This window comes from Podarcis pityusensis, assembly GCF_964106645.2.
Source record: "Podarcis pityusensis genome assembly, chromosome: 5".
Lineage (NCBI taxonomy): Eukaryota > Metazoa > Chordata > Lepidosauria > Squamata > Lacertidae > Podarcis > Podarcis pityusensis.
This window is the reverse complement of record NC_138032.1, coordinates 87,149,747-87,159,968: the sequence shown is the minus strand read 5'-3', so window position 1 is coordinate 87,159,968 and position 10,222 is coordinate 87,149,747.

The following is a 10,222-nucleotide window of genomic DNA, read 5'->3' as shown; positions in this document are numbered from 1 at the left end:
ATGAAGTTCATCCTAATCTCCAAATCTTGCCTTTTTACCACTTTACTGTACAAGAGATGGCTGGGCAGAGGTGTGGGGCCACCTGTATCTCTCACACTCTCAGCAGTGTCTCCTTTAAGAATCCCAGTAGATGGGAATAGCCTCGTTATTTGAGGCTTCCCATACAATACTAGCATTTTGAATCAGGCCTTGAAACTAACTGGTAAGCAATGTGGTTGCCTGAGGACCTTTGTAACAGGATCTCTCTGACCAGCTTATTGGCCCTCATCCAGCCCATTACTGTTTACTTCAGACAGCTGTTCAGGGATTTCACAGCATACAGATGGCAGCAAATTCCAGCAACAGAGCACAACTTTTGCAAAGGGTTCGGTCCCTTTGTGGCCTGACAATAGACTGAAAAGGTCAGCGATGTCACCCAGGACAAGAACATTAAGTGAATTCTCACCAGCCTTCTCCAATCTGATGCTCTCTGGGGCTACATCAGCACCAGCACAGAGCACACCTTTTTTTTTTTTTTTTTTGGCAAAAGCTGCCATAGACCACAGATGGGTTTTGCTCAACCCAGAGAATGAACAGAATCAATCTTGTAAATGGTTGAAGGACGAGCCCTGTGTCCCATAACTAGCAAAATGTAGAACAAGGGAAATTAGGCTATTTCCTCCCTGCATCCCCCTTACATAATGTAGGTGGAATTCAACGCTCCTTACCTCAGGATCTGGATTTGGAGGTTGTGAGTGTGGGCTGAATTTTTGTTTGCTGATGGAGCCCTGCTGCAGCTTTACAATAGAGTGCATTGCATGGAAAGCTAATGGATCTCTTTTCTGCCCTCTGCTTGTCCTCCTGCAAAGGAGGACAGGACAGAGCTGAGCATCTCACCAGTATTGGATGAATAAACCCATATGAGAGAGAAAGAGAGAGAGAGAGAGAGAGAGAGAGAGAGAGAGAGAGAGAGAGAAGTTGATCCAATGTGTTTATTCAATGGTTTGTGGCCATTGGTGTTTCAGCGTTCCTGCTTTGGGAATGTGTCATGGATGGAGGAAGGAAGATTAGAGGCATCAGGCGCCGGGTATCCCTTCTCCTTTGCTCACCTGTATGGGTTGTTTTGTTCTTGTACCCTTCACTCCTGCCGCAGGCGCAGATCTGAGGTTCCCGGTTGCCGTCTAAGTGCTTAGGGAACTGCCTTCCATTCTTCTCTAGAGGATCCCGTTGGCTGTTTTTATTACCTGTGCAAAGTGCTCACTTTTGTGCAAGTGTCCCTTCGCTAAGGCTCCCCACCTGCCACTATGAATTCAAATCGGGAGTCCAGCATATCCAGCTCCGACTGGAGAAGTGAACAGTGACGTGTGTCAAATCAGGATATTCTCAACACGGCCCCAAAATGTTCTTGGCTTAAGAGTCAGCAGGCATATCAGAAAGTCACTGCCTGCCATAAAGTTTTCAGTCTGCTGTACCCCCTCATTCTGGGCAAAGTTGGCATTTTAGGGGATATTGCCGCATTTTCCCTTCGGTTACTCGAATTACCCGCCTTCTGCCTGATGGACTTCTGCCTGCCACTTGGCTGTCTTCCCTAACTTATTTCCCTGTCCTTGGACCTTAACTCTTTTCTGTTTTTGTTCCGGGGAGGGGGGGGTGTATCTCCAGATTCATATCGGTGTGTGGCAGAGCAGTGTGGCCCTGGAACAAGGAACTTGATGTGTCCACAAGGCACAGGAGAGCTCAGTTCTTACTGAGAAGGTAAAAAAGGTAAAGGACCCCTGGACGGTTAAGTCCAGCCAAAGGCGACTATGGGGTTGCAGCGCTCATCTCGCTTTCAGGCCGAGGGAGCCGGCGTTTGTCCACAGACAGCTTTCCGGGTCATGTGGCCAGCATGACTAAACCACTTCTGGCGCAACAGGACACCATGACGGAAACCAGAGTGCACGGAAACGCCGTATACCTTCCCGCCGCAGTGGTACCTATTTATCTACTTGCACTGGTGCGCTTTCGAACTGCTAGGTTGGCAGAAGCTGGGACAGAGCAACGGGAGCTCGCCCCGTCACGGGGATTCGAACCGCTGACCTTCCGATCGGCAAGCCCAAGAGGCTCAGTTGTTTAGACCACAGCGCCACCCACATCTCTCTTACTGAGAAGGCCATGTTGGCAAGGGAGACCCTCCCACTACTATTCCCCACAGCTAGGAGACTTTGTGCAGGGCGGGGTAGTCCCTATTGACATCAGCGGGGATCTCCCCCCCGCTCCAAGGCTCCTAGCTCCTCGAAGGCAGAGCTAGCCAAACATATTGCTCTGCTTTCCTTTGGACCACATCAGTGAGGCCAAGGCGGTGGGGTCTTGTTATCTAGGCAGCCCAGAACCTCCAGACACACTGCCCAGGCTTGTGCCTTGGGGAGATTGCTTCAGTGCTGGCAACACAACAGTTTTACTTCACCCCTGGAGGCGCACTCCATTGTCTCTTGAGGCAGACGGATGCCAACAACAACATGGACATAGCCAAGGGGGGAAGGGGGGCAGCTGTCCTTCCAGTCAATACAAATCAATACAGCTCAATGCAAATCCGAGGTTCTGCTGCTCCCTAACAAAAGCCTGCCCCTCCCAACAAAAAATCCAGGCTACACCCATGAACAACCCAGTGAGGGGTGCATCTGCTCAGAGGGTGGCCATGCAATATATATTTGGCCAGAAGGTGGCAGCAGAGCATTACAAGTGGCTGCTGAATTCACACGAATGGAGTGAATTGCATCTCAAAAGCCACCGACCAAGAAATATTGGAACAGATTAATAAAACAATGTGGTCCACCCTCCCCCTTTTAACTGTGGCGGGTTCAAGTCTATGTTTGCTCTTAAGTTCCATCCAATGCGGGGGGGCGGGGGCGGGGGCGGGCGGTGTTATCTTGGTCTTGGCTGTTGTTGTTTAGTCGTTTAGTCGTGTCTGACTCTTCGTGACCCCATGGACCAGAGCACGTGAGGCACTCCTGTCTTCCACTGCCTCCCGCAGTTTGGCCACACTCATGCTGGTAGCTTCCAGAACACTATCCAACCATCTCGTCCTCTGTCGTCCCCTTCTCCTTGTGCCCTCCATCTTTCCCAACATCAGGGTCTTTTCCAGGGAGTCTTCTCTTCTCATGAGGTGGCCAAAGTATTGGAGCCTCAGCTTCAGGATCTGTCCTTCCAGTGAGCACTCAGGGCTGATTTCCTTCAGAATGGATAGGTTTGATCTTCTTGCAGTCCATGGGACTCTCAAGAGTCTCCTCCAGCACCATAATTCAAAAGAATCAATTCTTCGGCAATCAGCCTTCTTTATGGTCCAGCTCTCACTTCCATACATCACTACTGGGAAAACCATAGCTTTTACTATACAGACCTTTGTTGGCAAGGTGATGTCTCTACTTTTGTTGGCAAGGTGATGTCTCTATATAACAACCCCCAAAAATGCTGAAGGTCACAACCGTAACAACCTCATCCGATAAGAAGTTACAAGGCAATAGACAAAGTATTATTGCAACAGACTAGACAAAATATGATTACAATTGCAACACATATATTCCAGCAAGGCTCACAAAGAATCACATAGCACAAAAATTATTACTGCACTGAGCAATGCTCTAAGCAGCTCATATCACACTTCCTAGGGTGATCTTCAAAAGACCTTTCTACCACAGACAGATAGTACAAGTTCCAGGCCATTAAGAATATAATGTACAGCACTTCTAAGATTCTAGAAGGATCCGTGACGATCTGTACTTTCTCACAGACTGAGAGGTCTATGGGCCTGAAAATTTATTCCTGGAATTTTGGCAGGAGATTCCATGCCCTAGTGAAATCCATGACATTCCCAGCTCCTGTCCTGATAAGCTTAGCCCCTGGGGGTGTTAAAGACACTCCTTTTGTAGGCTGGGACTATATGCCTGGGTGACAGCAGTCTTCCTGACTATGATTCCTGGCAAGAATCAATAGGAAAAGAAAGGTACAAGATTACAATCTTTGCACGCACAGTTACTGGGTATTGCACCAGTAATGTTTTGTTTGGCAACGACAATTGACAGCATCTTGACACTTCTGGAAACTGAAATATTACTAATTTGGGCATCTCAGCTTGAATCACAAGAAAATGTGAGTCCTAAAAGAATGATAGTCTTGGGATGCAAAACACCCAGTGCCGGATTCATGTATAAGCTAAACAAGCTATAGCTTAGGGACCCACTCTCTTGGGGGGACCCAAAAAAATTAAAGGAAAAAACCAAACTGAATGTACATTTCTAAAATATAAGATAAAAAACAAATAAAATAAAACCTACATACAGCAACAGTGTTTTGTGTTGTGTAGGCTCCTATGATGTAAGTAATGGCCCCCCAACCATTTTAAGTTAGAACTTAATAATTATTTCACTGTTGATATACTTCTTCTTAATTGTATTTCACTAGTAATATACTTTTTCTTAATTGTATTTCAGTTCAACAATTACTTTGATAAAATACATTTTTGTTATGTGCAAATGGCTTTAGATACCTATTAGGTCCATAAATTACCACATAAGTAAAGGTAAAGGGACCCCTGATCATTAGGTCCAGTCGTCACCGACTCTGGGGTTGTGGCGCTCATCTCGCTTTATTGGCTGAGGGAGCCGGCGTACAGCTTCCGGGTCATGTGGCCAGCATGACTAAGCCACTTCTGGCGAACCAGAGCAGTGCACGGAAACGCCGTTTACCTTCCCGCTGGAGCGGTACCTATTTATCTACTTGCACTTTGATGTGCTTTCGAACTGCTAGGTTGGCAGGAGCAGGGACCGTGCAACGGGAGCTCACCCCGTTGTAGGGATTCAAACCGCCGACCCTCTGATCAGCAAGCCCTAGGCTCTGTGGTTTAACCCACAGCGCCACCTGCACCCCTCAAAATTACCATATAGCTTATATTCAACACAAAAAACAGCGACAGTGTTGTTGACAAATGACAGCTGGACATATAAAGGGCCCCATTACCTTCAGTAGCTTAGGGCCTTATCAAACCTAAATCTGGCCCTGAAAACACCGATATGCCTATATGAGGGAAATCTGAAGGTACAGAACTTGAATACATTGCAATTTGATTTCTACACGAACAAAAATTATCACTGCAATGAATTTACTGCATGTATCAGAAAAAAACCTGGATCCAGCAACCTGCTTCATGTACAGTTGGGAGTGCCTTACATGGAGGAAGACTAATGGCAAAGTTCCTGATCTTCCAGCAGGAATGAGAAAGAGAGACTGGAAAGTTGCAAATGCATCAGAGACGTTACAGAATATTATCTGCTGCACCAGCAAAAGTAGTCCTGATGAACCAATGCAGGATGGCTTGCAAGTATAAATCTGAGAAGTTTGACAAGGTGCAATTTGGTAAGGTGCTATATTACATTTACGTACACAGTTTGAAATCTATGCAAGTCTCACTTTTGCTTATTTCAGAATAGCCTCTGAACATGCATTTAGTGCTTCCCAATTGAAACATTAAAAATGCTTTCATCTACGCTGTAAAGTGCTTCCTCGAAAATATTCCCAGAATTCTGCTATCAGACATCGACAAGTAATAGTTTCAGCAAGATGGTATGCAAATTTCTAAGCCTTGCCCGCTTCATGCCAAATTTCCCATGAACCTCATTTCTTTAAAATAGTTACACCTTGCCTTTCTTTCCAAAGCCACAACTATAGCACATTCACTATGTTGTAAGCCACCACACCTACCAGAGAAGAATGGCAGATTAAACTGATGGACTATGTGGAAATGGCAAAACTGATCGGAGGGATTAGGAATCAGGAAGACCAAAATTTTAATAAGGAATGGGAAAGAAATATATATATAAACAATTAAGGTTATTAGTAGGATTGGAATGACGCTTGTAGTTAAAAGTTGGACTGTGGTTTTATTGGAGATTTAATAGAATTGGATTGACAGAGAAGATGCGGGAGAAAAAGTTAACAAAATTACCCACAGACAGGGAGGAGGGAAGTCCAAGGGAACTTGTGGAAATGGTTTTATTTGTTTGCTTGATGATTGTTTGTAAATCTGAAAATCTAAATTAAAAAAACAACAACCCCCCAAAAGCCCAACTTATTTCCATGGAGAAACCTCAGGTGTTTATTTTCAAAAGCATCTAATGGAAAGCAGAAAGGAGGAAGCCCATAAATCACATTCTGGCCACAATACAACAGAGACTCCTCTTAATAAGGTACACACACTTCCAGAACTGGCACACAATTCTACAGTGGTGCCCCGCAAGACGAATGCCTCGCAAGACGGAAAACCCGCTAGACGAAAGGGTTTTCCGTTTTGGAGGTGCTTCGCAAAACGAATTTCCTATGTGCTTGCTTCGCAAGACGAAAATGTCTTGCGAGTTCCTGCGGGGTTTTTTTCCTCCCCCCCCTTTTCCCAAGCCGCTAAACCGCTTATCAGCTGATCGGCTAAGCCGCTTAACAGCTGATCGCTAAGCCGCTTATCAGCTGATCATTAAGCCGCTTATCAGCTGATCGTTAAGCCGCTTATCAGCTGATCCTTAAGCCACTTAACAGCTGATCGCTAAGCCGCTTATCAGCTGATCCGCTAAGCCCGCTAAGCCGCTAATACTGTAGCGCTAATCCGCTAAACCGCTAATGGGCTTGCTTCGCAAGACGAAAAAACCCGCAAGACGAAGAGACTCGCGGAACGGATTCTTTTCGTCTTGCAAGGCACCACTGTACTAATATTTAGGTTCCACTATCCACCCAAATGCACACACATTTGTTTCTTCATTCCTGTAACCACAATTATCTCGGGTGCCATCTGCCACCGCAAGCAGTTTTTCCTCATGACTAGGTGAGGTTCTTAATAACCTGATTGGGAGGGGAAGGCAGACAGGAACAGCAAGTTCATTCACGCCTCGTAGAAGCCGCAATTCATAAAGCTATCTGCGTCCAGTCCCTTGCAGTGTTAGCTAAGCAGGCCTGCGTCTGGTTGGGTGCCCTGGTGAAAGGAAGGAGGGCTGTGAACAAGACTGGCCCCCAGCTGCCTCCGCTTGGAGGGAGCCAGACGCCTCAGGCAGCGGATACTGCAAAGTAGGCAGCAGTGGAAAATGTCAGGAGACAGAATAGTGTGTGCCTTATGACTTTCCTTGCTTTCAGGCACGATTGAGGATTCTATTCTGTCAACTGCTGGTCTGCTTGGCTTCCGTACAACTTGCCCTTCATCTTGGGCACCAAAGGCAAGTACAGTGGTACCTCGGGTTACATACGCTTCGGGTTACATACGCTTCAGTTACATACACTTCAGGTTACAGACTCCGCTAACCCAGAAATAGTGCTTCAGGTTAAAAACTTTGTTTCAGGATGAGAACAGAAATCGTGCTCCGGCGGCGCAGTGGCAGCAGGAGGCCCCATGAGCTAAAGTGGTGCTTCAGGTTAAGAACAGTTTCAGATTAAGAACAGACCTCTGGAACGAATTAAGTACTTAACCCGAGGTACCACTGTAAATAAATATTTACAAACCAATGGGGTTAGTCTCAGTGCTGTGGGCCCTGTGGCAAACTTTTCACACACACACACAAAAATTGAATACATTTTATTAGGGTTTATAGAGAGAATTACAAAAGTTAATATTAAATATATTTTCCTCTTTTTTTTGTACAAACTAAAATTTTGTCCTAAATACAATATAAGCATGAAGAGAAAAGGGGGGGGGGCGGTATAAAGAAAGAAATAAAGGAAAAGAAAAAGAGGTTAAACGGGACAAACTTTTCAGACATGCAAGTTTATTTCTTCCTCCCCCCACCCCACCCAATGCCTAGGAAGGGAAAACTCACAGGACAATAGCAGATAGTGGATAGCCCAGTCCGTACAGCATACGACTCTTAAAGTCAAGGTTGTGGGTTCGAGTCCCACGCTGGGCAAAGAAGATTCCTGCATTGCAAGGGGTTGGGCTAGATGACCCTCACAGTCCCTTGCAACTCTACAATTCTATGATTCTACGAAAACAGTAAAAACAAAAGGGTCAAACTGGGAGCAGCTTCAACATACATTTCATTAGTAAGGCAAAACGCTTAAAAAAAAAAAGGCACTGGAGGTTTTTGGTTTTTTGCATTTTTGTCCTCCCACCCCACCAGAGACACAGGGACTAAGCTGAAGTTCGAATTTAACACTGGCTATTAGGCAGATTTCTGAAATTTCATTTCAGACACGGGTGGCGCTGTGGGTTAAACCACAGAGCCTAGGGCTTGCCGATCAGAAGGTTGGCGGTTCGAATCCCGGCAACGGGGTGAGCTCCCGTTGCTCGGTCCCTGCTCCTGCCCACCTAGCAGTTCGAAAGCACATCAAAGTGCAAGTAGATAAATAGGTACCGCTCCGGTGGGAAGGTAAACAGCGTTTCCGTGCACTGCTCTGGTTTGCCAGAAGCGGCTTAGTCATGCTGGCCACATGACCCGAAAGCTGTACGCCTGCTCCCTCAGCCAGTAAAGCGAGATGAGCACCGCAACCCCAGAGTCGGTCACGATTGGACCTAATGGTCTGGGGACCCTTTACCTTTTTATCAGGCAGATTTCTGAAATTTCATTTCAGAAAGCTCAAGAGAGCGGTCATGTTACCATCTCTTTCAAACTTTCACACTTTTGTGATAGCACCCATAGACACACCCTCGAGGGAAGCCCCAAATGCAGAGGGTTGTATTGATTCAGATATATCAGCGCACGGAAACGCCGTTTACCTTCCCACTGGAGCAGTACTTATTTATCTGCTTGCACTTATTTATCTACTTGCACTCCCGAGCAACGGGAGCTCACCCCGTCGCGGGGATTCGAACCGCCGACCTTCTGATCAGCAAGTTCTCAGCTCTGTGGTTTAACCCACAGCGCCACCCGTGTCCCATCGAATGTGTAGATGACACCAAATTGGGAGAGGTAACAAATGCCGCAGAAGACAGAATCGTAATTCAAAATGACCTGAACAGATTGGAGAACTGGGCCCAAGCTAACAAAATTGATTTCAACAGGGACAAATGTCAGGTTCTGCACTTACGCGGGAAGAACCAGATGCACAAATATAAGATGATTGGGGACACCTGGCTTACTAGTAGTACATGTGAAAAGGATCTAGGCATCTTAGTGGACCACAAACTTAACATGAGTCAACAGTGTGATGCAGCAGCAAAAAAAGCTAATGTTATTCTAGGCTGCATCAACAGAAGTATAGCGTCCAGATCAAGGGAAATAATAGTCACACTCTGTTCTGCCTGGTCAGACGACACCTGGAATACTGTGTCCAATTCCAGGCGCCACAATTTAGGAAGGGTGTTGACAAGCTGGAACGTGTGCAGAGGAGGGTGACCAAGAAGATCACGAGTCTGGAAACCAAGCCTTATGAGGAGCGGTTGAAGGAAATGGGTATCTTTAGCCTGGAAAAGAGGAGAATGAGATACGACCGCCATCTTCATATATCTCAAGGGCTGTCCCATGGAAAAGGGAGCAAGTTTGTTTTCTCCTGCTCTGGAGGGCAGAACTCAAACCAATGGTTTCAAGTTACAAGAAAGGAGATTCTGACTAAATATCAGGAAGAACTTTCTGACAGTAAGAGACCTTCAACAGTGGAACGGTCTCCCTAGGGAGGTTGTGGACTCTCCTTCCTTGGAGGTTTTTAAGCAGAGGTTAGATGGTCATCTGTCATGGATGCTTTAGCTGAGATTCCTGCATTGCCGGGGGTTGGACTAGATAACCCTTGGGATCCCTTCCAACAGAGATGGCAATATTAATGTGTATTTTCTCCTTTTGTACCTAGTAAGCATCTGTAGGAGATTTTTGGGGGGAATCTTCAAAAGACAGCCTTGGAGAGCAGAGCACAAAACAGTGCGTGGGTTTGCAATGGAGATGGAGGCAGGAAAAACGCTGATTGCTATCTTTTTGACGTCGTAGGTTATGCAACCATAACCCTGCAGATGGGAGGCTTCTAAAACTTGAGAAGGAACCAGGAGGATGTCCCAAAACACAACCACAACTGCTGCATTAGCATGCTGTGCAAAACCAACAAGCAGACTTGTGGCACCTTCAAGTCTTGCGAGTTACTGCGAGACTCTTCGCTATTCTTGCAACTCCCTGCAGGGAGAAAGAGGAGGACTAGGGAGGGAGAAAGGAGCCCACGTGGTCAGAAGCACCCATCCTGTCCCCTCTCTCTCCTTCCTTGACCATTCCCTGTTTTCGTCCTTTCCCCTTCAAGTTTGCAACGCGGGGGCATT